Below are 14,751 nucleotides of genomic sequence, written 5' to 3'. Positions count from 1 at the left end.
AACATCACGGGGTGGTGCGCATTGTATGGGTGTGTGTTACATTACATTCACTAGTAGGAGTGAGAAAAACATCACGGGGTGGTGCGCATTGTATGGGTGTGTTTTACATTACATTCACTAGTAGGAGTGAGAAAAACATCACGGGGTGGTGCGCATTGTATGGGTGTGTGTTACATTACGTTCACTAGTAGGAGTGAGAAAAACATCACGGGGTGGTGCGCATTGTATGGGTGTGTGTTACATTACATTCACTAGTAGGAGTGAGAAAAACATCACGGGGTGGTGCGCATTGTATGGGTGTGTGTTACATTAGATTCACTAGCAGGAGTGAGAAAAACATCACGGGGTGTCGGTGTCCGAGCTCCCGGCCGGCAGGAAGGACACACGACAAAGTCTGGCGGTGGACAACCTTTTCTTTTATTTTCCTTCTCCGTACAGCCTGCCCCGAAGCCTCTACCGGTCCGCTCCCCGCGGCTCCTTTTGTGCTTCGCTCCGAAGCCTCCTCTGGTCCGCTCCCCGCGGCTCCTTTCGTGCTTCAGTCCCTCTCTCGGGGGTGGAGGCACTGGCTATATATAGGATTAATAGCTAGGCAGACTACCCTGTGAGGCGGGAACTTAGTGGGGTGATAAGAAACAGGTGCCACACAGGCGGGCTCGATGAGAGGGGTAATCCAGCTCAGGCTTTTGTACTTTCCCACAGGCCTCGCAATCACCGCGTCTGATGACTTGACAGTGCCACGGCTCCCAACATCTCCCCCTATTTTATTTTAAATGAATACGCGCATCGCAGCCCGTCCTGGATAGAGTGCAGAGGCCTATGCCCTGATAGGAGGCCCACCAAGGGCTCTCGGCGTCGGCCCGGGTCGGCCGTCCCCGAGTCTGCCGAGGCCCCGAGGCCCTCGTCCTTTTTTCTAGGGCCAGGAATGAACCGGACGGAACCTGGTTGCACATAGGCATGCACTCATTTCTCTCCACGAATCCCCTCGGAGAGAAATTTATCTAACAATCCAGCGGCTTTCGAGCGGAACGGGGTAGGGCCTGGCTTAGGTTGAGTCGTGCTGGGGAGGCACGCTCTTACCCGTCATTGACTCACCCACCCTGCTACATGTTGTTGTCTAGGGAGGAGAATGTGGGAAGCCTGTCACTTTTAAACGCGGTCGTAGGCCATGCGAGCGAGCCATGCGTATACCTGAGGATCTTTTTGTCCATTTTGGGCTACCGCTATTTCTATTCATCTTGTTGGTTGGTCTGTGATGGATCTCCGGCAGGGCAGGTCTGATCTTCAGTCGAGGGCTTTGTCGCGTCAACCTCTCTGGGACCAACAGTGGTTTTCGTCCCGGTTCCTGCAGAAAGACACAAACCGCGCCTCGGCTTCCTCTTTTGTATCTCTGCCCTCCTTGACGGACCCTTCTCGGGAGCTTCCTGACTGTGCCTGTTCAAACACCTCGCATACTTCTACAAGTTCTTGAGAGCTCCCCCCGTAACTACCCTCACTCTTTAGGCACGTGTGTATCATTTCCCACAACGGACGAGCAGAGACTGAAGCTCTACCCTCCCGTTCTGCTAGGGAAAGGTCTCTGCCCAACTTCTCCCAGGAGGGCAGGTTTACATGCCCTGTAGGCAGAAACCAGGGAGCAAAGCTGTCAATCTCTGCAAGGAAATTTTCTAAAGTCTTACGCCCCACCTTGAGGTCCTTGGACTTTAGGAGTCTCCGAAGGACCAACACCAAGGCTGTGTATCTTTACTTGGCATGTTTCCCATTTTTAATATATCTTCTGTTATTTTTACTTGTATGTTTATGTTTTACACTCTTTTATTACCTTAAGTTCTGGTGTTATGTTTCATACTCACCGCGTGAGGCCCAAGAAACCCGCCACTTACGCGTGAGGTTGAGAGGAGTCTACAAACCCTGTAGGTGCGCGCCACCCAGGGCCCAGGCTTATCCTCTACTCACCTGTCTTGCAGCACTGTACTGGAGCGTTGTCCACTTCACGTCTCGGGGGTGATCAGTCCCCGTGCGGGCCTCCAAATGTCGGTGTCCGAGCTCCCGGCCGGCAGGAAGGACACACGACAAAGTCTGGCGGTGGACAACCTTTTCTTTTATTTTCCTTCTCCGTACAGCCTGCCCCGAAGCCTCTACCGGTCCGCTCCCCGCGGCTCCTTTTGTGCTTCGCTCCGAAGCCTCCTCTGGTCCGCTCCCCGCGGCTCCTTTCGTGCTTCAGTCCCTCTCTCGGGGGTGGAGGCACTGGCTATATATAGGATTAATAGCTAGGCAGACTACCCTGTGAGGCGGGAACTTAGTGGGGTGATAAGAAACAGGTGCCACACAGGCGGGCTCGATGAGAGGGGTAATCCAGCTCAGGCTTTTGTACTTTCCCACAGGCCTCGCAATCACCGCGTCTGATGACTTGACAGTGCCACGGCTCCCAACAACGGGGTGGTGCGCATTGTATGGCTGTGTGTTACATTAGATTCACTAGTAGCAGTGAGAAAAACATCACGGGGTGGTGCGCATTGTATGGGTGTGTGTTACATTAGATTCACTAGTAGCAGTGAGATAAACATCACGGGGTTGTGCGCATTGTATGGGTGTGTGTTACATTAGATTCACTAGTAGCAGTGAGAAAAACATCATGGGGTGGTGCGCATTGTATGGGTGTGTGTTACATTAGATTCACTAGTAGGAGTGAGAAAAACATCACGGGGTGGTGCGCATTTTATGGGTGTGTGTTACATTAGATTCACTAGTAGGAGTGAGAAAAACATCACGGGGTGGTGCGCATTGTATGGGTGTGGGTTACATTAGATTCACTAGTAGCAGTGAGAAAAACATCACGGGGTGGTGCGCATTGCATGGGTGTGTGTTACATTAGATTCACTAGTAGGAGTGAGAAAAACATCACGGGGTGGTGCGCCTTGTATGGGTGTGTGTTACATTACATTCACTAGTAGGAGTGAGAAAAACATCACGGGGTGGTGCGCCTTGTATGGGTGTGTGTTACATTACATTCACTAGTAGGAATGAGAAAAACATCACGGGGTGGTGCGCATTGTATGGGTGTGTGTTACATTACATTCACTAGTAGGAGTGAGCAAAACATCACGGGGTGGTGCGCCTTGTATGGGTGTGTGTTACATTAGATTCACTAGTAGGAGTGAGAAAAACATCACGGGGTGGTGCGCCTTGTATGGGTGTGTGTTACATTAGATTCACTAGTAGGAGTGAGAAAAACATCACGGGGTGGTGCGCATTGTATGGGTGTGTGTTACATTAGATTGACTAGTAGCAGTGAGAAAAACATCACGGGGTGGTGCGCATTGTATGGGTGTGTGTTACATTAGATTCACTAGTAGCAGTGAGAAAAACATCACGGGGTTGTGCGCATTGTATGGGTGTGCGTTACATTAGATTCACTAGTAGCAGTGAGAAAAACATCATGGGGTGGTGCGCATTGCATGGGTGTGTGTTACATTAGATTCACTAGTAGGAGTGAGCAAAACATCACGGGGTGGTGCACCTTGTATGGGTGTGTGTTACATTAGATTCACTAGTAGGAGTGAGCAAAACATCACGGGGTGGTGCGCCTTGTATGGGTGTGTCTTACATTAGATTCACTAGTAGGAGTGAGCAAAACATCACGGGGTGGTGCGCCTTGTATGGGTGTGTGTTACATTACATTCACTAGTAGGAGTGAGAAAAACATCACGGGGTGGTGCGCCTTGTATGGGTGTGTGTTACATTACATTCACTAGTAGGAGTGAGAAAAACATCACGGGGTGGTGCGCCTTGTATGGGTGTGTGTTACATTACATTCACTAGTAGGAGTGAGAAAAACATCACGGGGTGGTGCGCATTGTATGGGTGTGTGTTACATTACATTCACTAGTAGGAGTGAGAAAAACATCACGGGGTGGTGCGCCTTGTATGGGTGTGTGTTACATTAGATTCACTAGTAGGAGTGAGAAAAACATCACTGGGTGGTGCGCCTTGTATGGGTGTGTGTTACATTAGATTCACTAGTAGGAGTGAGAAAAACATCACGGGGTGGTGCGCCTTTTATGGGTGTGTGTTACATTAGATTCACTAGTAGGAGTGAGAAAAACATCACGGGGTGGTGCGCCTTTTATGGGTGTGTGTTACATTAGATTCACTAGTAGGAGTGAGAAAAACATCACGGGGTGGTGCGCATTGTATGGGTGTGTGTTACATTACATTCACTAGTAGGAGTGAGAAAAACATCACGGGGTGGTGCGCATTGTATGGGTGTGTTTTACATTACATTCACTAGTAGGAGTGAGAAAAACATCACGGGGTGGTGCGCATTGTATGGGTGTGTGTTACATTACATTCACTAGTAGGAGTGAGAAAAACATCACGGGGTGGTGCGCATTGTATGGGTGTGTGTTACATTAGATTCACTACTAACAGTGAGAAAAACATCACGGGGTGGTGCGCATTGTATGGGTGTGTGTTAAATTAGATTCACTAGTAGGAGTGAGAAAAACATCACGGGGTGGTGCGCCTTGTATGGGTGTGTGTTACATTACATTCACTAGTAGGAGTGAGAAAAACATCACGGGGTGGTGCGCATTGTATGGGTGTGTGTTACATTAGATTCACTAGTAGGAGTGAGAAAAACATCACGGGCTGGTGCGCCTTGTATGGGTGTGTGTTACATTACATTCACTAGTAGGAGTGAGAAAAACATCACGGGGTGGTGCGCCTTGTATGGGTGTGTGTTACATTAGATTCAATAGTAGGAGTGAGAAAAACATCACGGGGTGGTGCGCCTTGTATGGGTGTGTGTTACATTAGATTCACTAGTAGGAGTGAGCAAAACATCACGGGGTGGTGCACCTTGTATGGGTGTGTGTTACATTAGATTCACTAGTAGGAGTGAGCAAAACATCACGGGGTGGTGCGCCTTGTATGGGTGTGTCTTACATTAGATTCACTAGTAGGAGTGAGCAAAACATCACGGGGTGGTGCGCCTTGTATGGGTGTGTGTTACATTAGATTCACTAGTAGGAGTGAGCAAAACATCACGGGGTGGTGCGCCTTGTATGGGTGTGTGTTACATTAGATTCACTAGTAGGAGTGAGAAAAACATCACGGGGTGGTGCGCCTTGTATGGGTGTGTGTTACATTACATTCACTAGTAGGAGTGAGAAAAACATCACGGTGTGTTGCGCCTTGTATGGGTGTGTGTTACATTACATTCACTAGTAGGAGTGAGAAAAACATCACGGGGTGGTGCGCATTGTATGGGTGTGTGTTACATTACATTCACTAGTAGGAGTGAGAAAAACATCACGGGGTGGTGCGCCTTGTATGGGTGTGTGTTACATTAGATTCACTAGTAGGAGTGAGAAAAACATCACGGGGTGGTGCGCCTTGTATGGGTGTGTGTTACATTAGATTCACTAGTAGGAGTGAGAAAAACATCACTGGGTGGTGCGCCTTGTATGGGTGTGTGTTACATTAGATTTACTAGTAGGAGTGAGAAAAACATCACGGGGTGGTGCGCCTTTTATGGGTGTGTGTTACATTAGATTCACTAGTAGGAGTGAGAAAAATATCACGGGGTGGTGCGCCTTTTATGGGTGTGTGTTACATTAGATTCACTAGTAGGAGTGAGAAAAACATCACGGGGTGGTGCGCATTGTATGGGTGTGTGTTACATTAGATTCACTAGTAGGAGTGAGAAAAACATCACGGGGTGGTGCGCATTGTATGGGTGTGTGTTACATTAGATTCACTAGTAGGAGTGAGAAAAACATCACGGGGTGGTGCGCATTGTATGGGTGTGTGTTATATTACATTCTCTAGTAGGAGTGAGAAAAACATCACGGGGTGGTGCGCATTGTATGGGTGTGTGTTACGTTAGACTCACTAGTAGGAGTGAGAAAAACATCACGGGGTGGTGCGCATTGTATGGGTGTGTGTTACGTTAGATTCACTAGTAGGAGTGAGAAAAACATCACGGGGTGGTGCGCATTGTATGGGTGTGTGTTACGTTACATTCACTAGTAGCAGTGAGAAAAACATCACGGGGTGGTGCGCATTGTATGGGTGTGTGTTACGTTACATTCACTAGTAGCAGTGAGAAAAACATCACGGGGTGGTGCGCATTGTATGGGTGTGTGTTACGTTACATTCACTAGTAGCAGTGAGAAAAACATCACGGGGTGGTGCGCATTGTATGGGTGTGTGTTACATTACATTCACTAGAAGGAGTGAGAAAAACATCACGGGGTGGTGCGCATTGTATGGGTGTGTGTTACATTACATTCACTAGAAGGAGTGAGAAAAACATCACGGGGTGGTGCGCATTGTATGGGTGTGTGTTACATTAGATTCACTAGTAGGAGTGAGAAAAACATCACGGGGTGGTGCGCATTGTATGGGTGTGTGTTACATTAGATTCACTAGTAGCAGTGAGAAAAACACAACGGGGTCGTGCGCATTGTATGGGTGTGTGTTACATTACATTCACTAGTAGCAGTGAGAAAAACATCACGGGGTTGTGCGCATTGTATGGGTGTGTGTTACATTAGATTCACTAGTAGCAGTGAGAAAAACATCATGGGGTGGTGCGCATTGTATGGGTGTGTGTTACATTAGATTCACTAGTAGGAGTGAGAAAAACATCACGGGGTGGTGCGCATTTTATGGGTGTGTGTTACATTAGATTCACTAGTAGAAGTGAGAAAAACATCACGGGGTGGTGCGCATTGTATGGGTGTGGGTTACATTAGATTCACTAGTAGCAGTGAGAAAAACATCACGGGGTGGTGCGCATTGTATGGGTGTGTGTTACATTAGATTCACTAGTAGGAGTGAGAAAAACATCACGGGGTTGTGCGCATTGTATGGGTGTGTGTTACATTACATTCACTACTAACAGTGAGAAAAACATCACGGGGTGGTGCGCATTGTATGGGTGTGTGTTACATTACATTCACTAGTAGGAGTGAGAAAAACATCACGGGGTGGTGCGCATTGTATGGGTGTGTGTTACATTACATTCACTAGTAGGAGTGAGAAAAACATCACGGGGTGGTGCGCATTGTATGGGTGTGTGTTACATTAGATTCACTAGTAGGAGTGAGAAAAACATCACGGGGTGGTGCGCCTTGTATGGGTGTGTGTTACATTAGATTCACTAGTAGGAGTGAGAAAAACATCACGGGGTGGTGCGCCTTGTATGGGTGTGTGTTACATTAGATTCACTAGTAGGAGTGAGCAAAACATCACGGGGTGGTGCGCCTTGTATGGGTGTGTGTTACATTAGATTCACTAGTAGGAGTGAGCAAAACATCACGGGGTGGTGCGCCTTGTATGGGTGTGTCTTACATTAGATTCACTAGTAGGAGTGAGCAAAACATCACGGGGTGGTGCGCCTTGTATGGGTGTGTGTTACATTAGATTCACTAGTAGGAGTGAGCAAAACATCACGGGGTGGTGCGCCTTGTATGGGTGTGTGTTACATTAGATTCACTAGTAGGAGTGAGAAAAACATCACGGGGTGTTGCGCCTTGTATGGGTGTGTGTTACATTACATTCACTAGTAGGAGTGAGAAAAACATCACGGGGTGGTGCGCCTTGTATGGGTGTGTGTTACATTACATTCACTAGTAGGAGTGAGAAAAACATCACGGGGTGGTGCGCCTTGTATGGGTGTGTGTTACATTACATTCACTAGTAGGAGTGAGAAAAACATCACGGGGTGGTGCGCCTTGTATGGGTGTGTGTTACATTACATTCACTAGTAGGAGTGAGAAAAACATCACGGGGTGGTGCGCCTTGTATGGGTGTGTGTTACATTAGATTCACTAGTAGGAGTGAGAAAAACATCACGGGGTGGTGCGCCTTGTATGGGTGTGTGTTACATTAGATTCACTAGTAGGAGTGAGAAAAACATCACGGGGTGGTGCGCCTTTTATGGGTGTGTGTTACATTAGATTCACTAGTAGGAGTGAGAAAAACATCACGGGGTGGTGCGCATTGTATGGGTGTGTGTTACATTAGATTCACTAGTAGGAGTGAGAGAAACATCACGGGGTGGTGCGCCTTGTATGGGTGTGTGTTACATTAGATTCACTAGTAGGAGTGAGCGAAACATCACGGGGTGGTGCGCCTTGTATGGGTGTGTGTTACATTAGATTCACTAGTAGGAGTGAGCAAAACATCACGGGGTGGTGCGCCTTGTATGGGTGTGTCTTACATTAGATTCACTAGTAGGAGTGAGCAAAACATCACGGGGTGGTGCGCCTTGTATGGGTGTGTGTTACATTAGATTCACTAGTAGGAGTGAGCAAAACAGAGCAAAACATCACGGGGTGGTGCGCCTTGTATGGGTGTGTGTTACATTAGATTCACTAGTAGGAGTGAGAAAAACATCACGGGGTGTTGCGCCTTGTATGGGTGTGTGTTACATTACATTCACTAGTAGGAGTGAGAAAAACATCACGGGGTGGTGCGCCTTGTATGGGTGTGTGTTACATTACATTCACTAGTAGGAGTGAGAAAAACATCACGGGGTGGTGCGCATTGTATGGGTGTGTGTTACATTACATTCACTAGTAGGAGTGAGAAAAACATCACGGGGTGGTGCGCCTTGTATGGGTGTGTGTTACATTAGATTCACTAGTAGGAGTGAGAAAAACATCACGGGGTGGTGCGCCTTGTATGGGTGTGTGTTACATTAGATTCACTAGTAGGAGTGAGAAAAACATCACGGGGTGGTGCGCCTTGTATGGGTGTGTGTTACATTAGATTCACTAGTAGGAGTGAGAAAAACATCACGGGGTGGTGCTCCTTTTATGGGTGTGTGTTACATTAGATTCACTAGTAGGAGTGAGAAAAACATCACGGGGTGGTGCGCATTGTATGGGTGTGTGTTACATTAGATTCACTAGTAGGAGTTAGAAAAACACGGGGTGGTGCGCATTGTATGGGTGTGTGTTACATTAGATTCACTAGTAGGAGTGAGAAAAACATCACGGGGTGGTGCGCATTTTATGGGTGTGTGTTACATTAGATTCACTAGTAGGAGTGAGAAAAACATCACGGGGTGGTGCGCATTGTATGGGTGTGGGTTACATTAGATTCACTAGTAGCAGTGAGAAAAACATCACGGGGTGGTGCGCATTGTATGGGTGTGTGTTACATTAGATTCACTAGTAGGAGTGAGAAAAACATCACGGGGTTGTGCGCATTGTATGGGTGTGTGTTACATTACATTCACTACTAACAGTGAGAAAAACATCATGGGGTGGTGCGCATTGTATGGGTGTGTGTTACATTAGATTCACTAGTAGGAGTGAGAAAAACATCACGGGGTGGTGCGCATTGTATGGGTGTGTGTTACATTACTTTCACTAGTAGGAGTGAGAAAATCATCACGGGGTGGTGCGCATTGTATGGGTGTGTGTTACATTACATTCACTAGTAGCAGTGAGAAAAACATCACGGGCTGGTGCGCCTTGTATGGGTGCGTGTTACATTACATTCACTAGTAGGGATGAGAAAAACATCACGGGTGGTGCGCCTTGTATGGGTGTGTGTTACATTAGATTCACTATTAGGAGTGAAAAAAAACATCACGGGTGGTGCGCCTTGTATGGGTGTGTGTTACATTAGATTCATAGTAGGAGTGAGAAAAACATCACGGTGTGGTGCGCCATGTATGGGTGTGTGTTACATTAGATTCACTAGTAGGAGTGAGCAAAACATCACGGGGTGTGCGCATTGTATGGGTGTGTGTTACATTAGAATCACTAGTAGAGTGAGCAAAACATCACGGTGTGGTGCGCCTTGTTTTGGTGTGTGTTACATTAGATTCACTAGTAGGAGTGAGCAAAACATCACGGGTTGGTGCGCCTTGTTTGGGTGTGTGTTACATTAGATTCACTAGTAGGAGTGAGAAAAACATCACGGGGTGGTGCGCCTTGTATGGGTGTGTGTTACATTAGATTCACTAGTAGGAGTGAGAAAAACATCACGGGGTGGTGCGCCTTGTATGGGTGTGTGTTACATTACATTCACTAGTAGGAGTGAGAAAACATCACGGGGTGGGCGCCTTGTATGGGTGTGTGTTACTTTAGATTCACTAGTGGGAGTGAGAAAAACATCACGGGGTGGTGCGCCTTTTATGGGTGTGTGTTACATTAGATTCACTAGTAGGAGTGAGAAAAACATCACGGGGTGGTGCGCCTTATATGGGTGTGTGTTACATTAGATTCACTAGTAGGAGTGAGAAAAACATCACGGGGTGGTGCGCCTTGTATGGGTGTGTGTTACATTAGATTCACTAGTAGGAGTGAGAAAAACATCACGGGGTGGTGCGCCTTGTATGGGTGTGTGTTACATTAGATTCACTAGTAGGAGTGAGAAAAACATCACGGGATGGTGCGCATTGTATGGGTGTGTGTTACATTAGATTCACTAGTAGGAGTGAGAAAAACATCACGGGGTGGTGCGCCTTGTATGGGTGTGTGTTACATTAGATTCACTAGTAGGAGTGAGAAAAACATCACGGGATGGTGCGCATTGTATGGTGTGTGTGTTACATTAGATTCACTAGTAGGAGTGAGAAAAACATGACGGGGTGGTGCGCATTGTATGGGTGTGTGTTACATTAGATTCACTAGTAGGAGTGAGAAAAACATCACGGGGTGGTGCGCATTGTATGGGTGTGTGTTACATTAGATTCACTAGTAGCAGTGAGAAAAACATCACGGGGTGGTGCGCATTGTATGGGTGTGTGTACATTAGATTCACCAGTAGCAGTGAGAAAAACATCACGGGGTGGTGCGCATTGTATGGGTGTGTGTTACATTACATTCACTAGTAGCAGTGAGAAAAACATCACGGAGTGGTGCGCATTGTATGGGTGTGTGTTACATTACATTCACTAGTAGCAGTGAGAAAACATCACGGTGTGGTGCGCATTGTATGGGTGTGTGTTACATTAGATTCACTAGTAGGAGTGAGAAAAACATCACGGGGTGGTGCGCATTGTATGGGTGTGTGTTACATTACATTCACTAGTAGCAGTGAGAAAAACATCACGGGGTGGTGCGCATTGTATGGGTGTGTGTTACATTACATTCACTAGTAGGAGTGAGAAAAACATCACGGGGTGGTGCGCATGTATGGGTGTGTGTTACGTTACATTCACTAGTAGCAGTGAGAAAAACATGACGGGTTGGTGCGCAATGTATGGGTGTGTGTTACATTACATTCACTAGAAGGAGTGAGAAAAACATCACGGAGTGGTGCGCATTGTATGGGTGTGTGTTACATTACTTTCACTAGTAGGAGTGAGAAAATCATCACGGGGTGGTGCGCATTGTATGGGTGTGTGTTACATTACATTCACTAGTAGGAGTGAGAAAAACATCACGGGGTGGTGCGCATTGTATGGGTGTGTGTTACATTACATTCACTAGTAGGAGTGAGAAAAACATCACGGGGTGGTGCGCATTGTATGGGTGTGTTTTACTTTACATTCACTAGTAGGAGTGAGAAAAACATCACGGGGTGGTGCGCATTGTATGGGTGTGTGTTACATTACATTCACTAGTAGGAGTGAGAAAAACATCACGGGGTGGTGCGCATTGTATGGGTGTGTGTTACATTACATTCACTAGTAGGAGTGAGAAAAACATCACGGGGTGGTGCGCATTGTATGGGTGTGTGTTACATTAGATTCACTACTAACAGTGAGAAAAACATCACGGGGTGGTGCGCATTGTATGGGTGTGTGTTACATTAGATTCACTAGTAGGAGTGAGAAAAACATCACGGGGTGGTGCGCATTGTATGGGTGTGTGTTACATTACATTCACTAGTAGGAGTGAGAAAAACATCACGGGGTGGTGCGCATTGTATGGGTGTGTGTTACATTAGATTCACTAGTAGGAATGAGAAAAACATCACGGGGTGGTGCGCCTTGTATGGGTGTGTGTTACATTACATTCACTAGTAGGAGTGAGAAAACATCACGGGGTGGTGCGCCTTGTATGGGTGTGTGTTACATTAGATTCACTAGTAGGAGTGAGAAAAACATCACGGGGTGGTGCGCCTTATATGGGTGTGTGTTACATTAGATTCACTAGTAGGAGTGAGCAAAACATCACGGGGTGGTGCGCCTTTTATGGGTGTGTGTTACATTAGATTCACTAGTAGGAGTGAGCAACACATCACGGGGTGGTGCGCCTTGTATGGGTGTGTCTTACATTAGATTCACTAGTAGGAGTGAGCAAAACATCACGGGGTGGTGCGCCTTGTATGGGTGTGTGTTACATTAGATTCACTAGTAGGAGTGAGCAAAACATCACGGGGTGGTGCGCCTTGTATCGGTGTGTGTTACATTAGATTCACTAGTAGGAGTGAGAAAAACATAACGGGGTGGTGCGCCTTGTATGCGTGTGTGTTACATTACATTCACTAGTAGGAGTGAGAAAAACATCACGGGGTGGTGCGCCTTGTATGGGTGTGTGTTACATTACATTCACTAGTAGGAGTGAGAAAAACATCACGGGGTGGTGCGCATTGTATGGGTGTGTGTTACATTACATTCACTAGTAGGAGTGAGCAAAACATCACGGGGTGGTGCGCCTTGTATGGGTGTGTGTTACATTAGATTCACTAGTAGGAGTGAGAAAAACATCACGGGGTGGTGCGCCTTGTATGGGTGTGTGTTACATTAGATTCACTAGTAGGAGTGAGAAAAACATCACTGGGAGGTGCGCATTGTATGGGTGTGTGTTACATTAGATTCACTAGTAGGAGTGAGAAAAACATCACGGGGTGGTGCGCCTTTTATGGGTGTGTGTTACATTAGATTCACTAGTAGGAGTGAGAAAAACATCACGGGGTGGTTTGCATTGTATGGGTGTGTGTTACATTAGATTCACTAGTAGGAGTGAGAAAAACATCACGGAGTGGTGCGCATTGTATGGGTGTGTGTTACATTAGATTCACTAGTAGGAGTGAGAAAAACATCACGGGGTGGTGCGCATTTTATCGGTGTGTGTTACATTAGATTCACTAGTAGGAGTGAGAAAAACATCACGTGGTGGTGCGCATTGTATGGGTGTGGGTTACATTAGATTCACTAGTAGCAGTGAGAAAAACATCACGGGGTGGTGCGCATTGTATGGGTGTGTGTTACATTAGATTCACTAGTAGGAGTGAGAAAAACATCACGGGGTTGTGCGCATTGTATGGGTGTGTGTTACATTACATTCACTACTAACAGTGAGAAAAACATCACGGGGTGGTGCGCATTGTATGGGTGTGTGTTACATTAGATTCACTAGTAGGAGTGAGAAAAACATCACGGGGTGGTGCGCATTGTATGGGTGTGTGTTACATTACATTCACTAGTAGGAGTGAGAAAAACATCACGGGGTGGTGCGCATTGTATGGGTGTGTGTTACATTAGATTCACTAGTAGGAGTGAGAAAAACATCACGGGGTGGTGCGCCTTGTATGGGTGTGTGTTACATTACATTCACTAGTAGGATTGAGAAAAACATCACGGGGTGGTGCGCCTTGTATGGGTGTGTGTTACATTAGATTCACTAGTAGGAGTGAGAAAAACATCACGGGGTGGTGCGCCTTGTATGGGTGTGTGTTACATTAGATTCACTAGTAGGAGTGAGCAAAACATCACGGGGTGGTGCGCCTTGTATGGGTGTGTGTTACATTAGATTCACTAGTAGGAGTGAGAAAAACATCACGGGGTGTTGCGCCTTGTATGGGTGTGTGTTACATTACATTCACTAGTAGGAGTGAGAAAAACATCACGGGGTGGTGCGCCTTGTATGGGTGTGTGTTACATTACATTCACTAGTAGGAGTGAGAAAAACATCACGGGGTGGTGCGCATTGTATGGGTGTGTGTTACATTACATTCACTAGTAGGAGTGAGAAAAACATCACGGGGTGGTGCGCCTTGTATGGGTGTGTGTTACATTAGATTCACTAGTAGGAGTGAGAAAAACATCACGGGGTGGTGCGCCTTGTATGGGTGTGTGTTACATTAGATTCACTAGTAGGAGTGAGAAAAACATCACTGGGTGGTGCGCATTGTATGGGTGTGTGTTACATTAGATTCACTAGTAGGAGTGAGAAAAACATCACAGGGTGGTGCGCCATTTATGGGTGTGTGTTACATTAGATTCACTAGTAGGAGTGAGAAAAACATCACGGGGTGGTGCGCATTGTATGGGTGTGTGTTACATTAGATTCACTAGTAGGAGTGAGAAAAACATCACGGGGTGGTGCGCCTTGTATGGGTGTGTGTTACATTAGATTCACTAGTAGGAGTGAGCAAAACATCACGGGGTGGTGCGCCTTGTATGGGTGTGTCTTACATTAGATTCACTAGTAGGAGTGAGCAAAACATCACGGGGTGGTGCGCCTTGTATGGGTGTGTCTTACATTAGATTCACTAGTAGGAGTGAGCAAAACATCACGGGGTGGTGCGCCTTGTATGGGTGTGTGTTACATTAGATTCACTAGTAGGAGTGAGAAAAACATCACGGGGTGTTGCGCCTTGTATGGGTGTGTGTTACATTACATTCACTAGTAGGAGTGAGAAAAACATCACGGGGTGGTGCGCCTTGTATGGGTGTGTGTTACATTACATTCACTAGTAGGAGTGAGAAAAACATCACGGGGTGGTGCGCATTGTATGGGTGTGTGTTACATTACATTCACTAGTAGGAGTGAGAAA

General features: G+C 46.7%; 1 long non-coding RNA gene across 1 annotated transcript; it reads right to left on the bottom strand.

Moving 5' to 3' along the window:
- Positions 1-395: 395 nt before the first annotated feature.
- Positions 396-2,429, bottom strand: LOC134475139 (uncharacterized). The gene is made up of 2 exons (XR_010046105.1): positions 1,954-2,429; positions 396-1,342 (listed from the first exon to the last, which is right to left on the bottom strand). It is a non-coding gene; the product is annotated as an uncharacterized LOC134475139 (long non-coding RNA).
- Positions 2,430-14,751: the final 12,322 nt, after the last annotated feature.

Source organism: Cavia porcellus, unplaced genomic scaffold, assembly GCF_034190915.1.
Source record: "Cavia porcellus strain 051 isolate PalLab524CR breed Dunkin Hartley unplaced genomic scaffold, mCavPor4.1 scaffold_134, whole genome shotgun sequence".
Classification (NCBI taxonomy): domain Eukaryota; kingdom Metazoa; phylum Chordata; class Mammalia; order Rodentia; family Caviidae; genus Cavia; species Cavia porcellus.
This window is presented reverse-complemented; position numbering and strand designations above follow the sequence as displayed.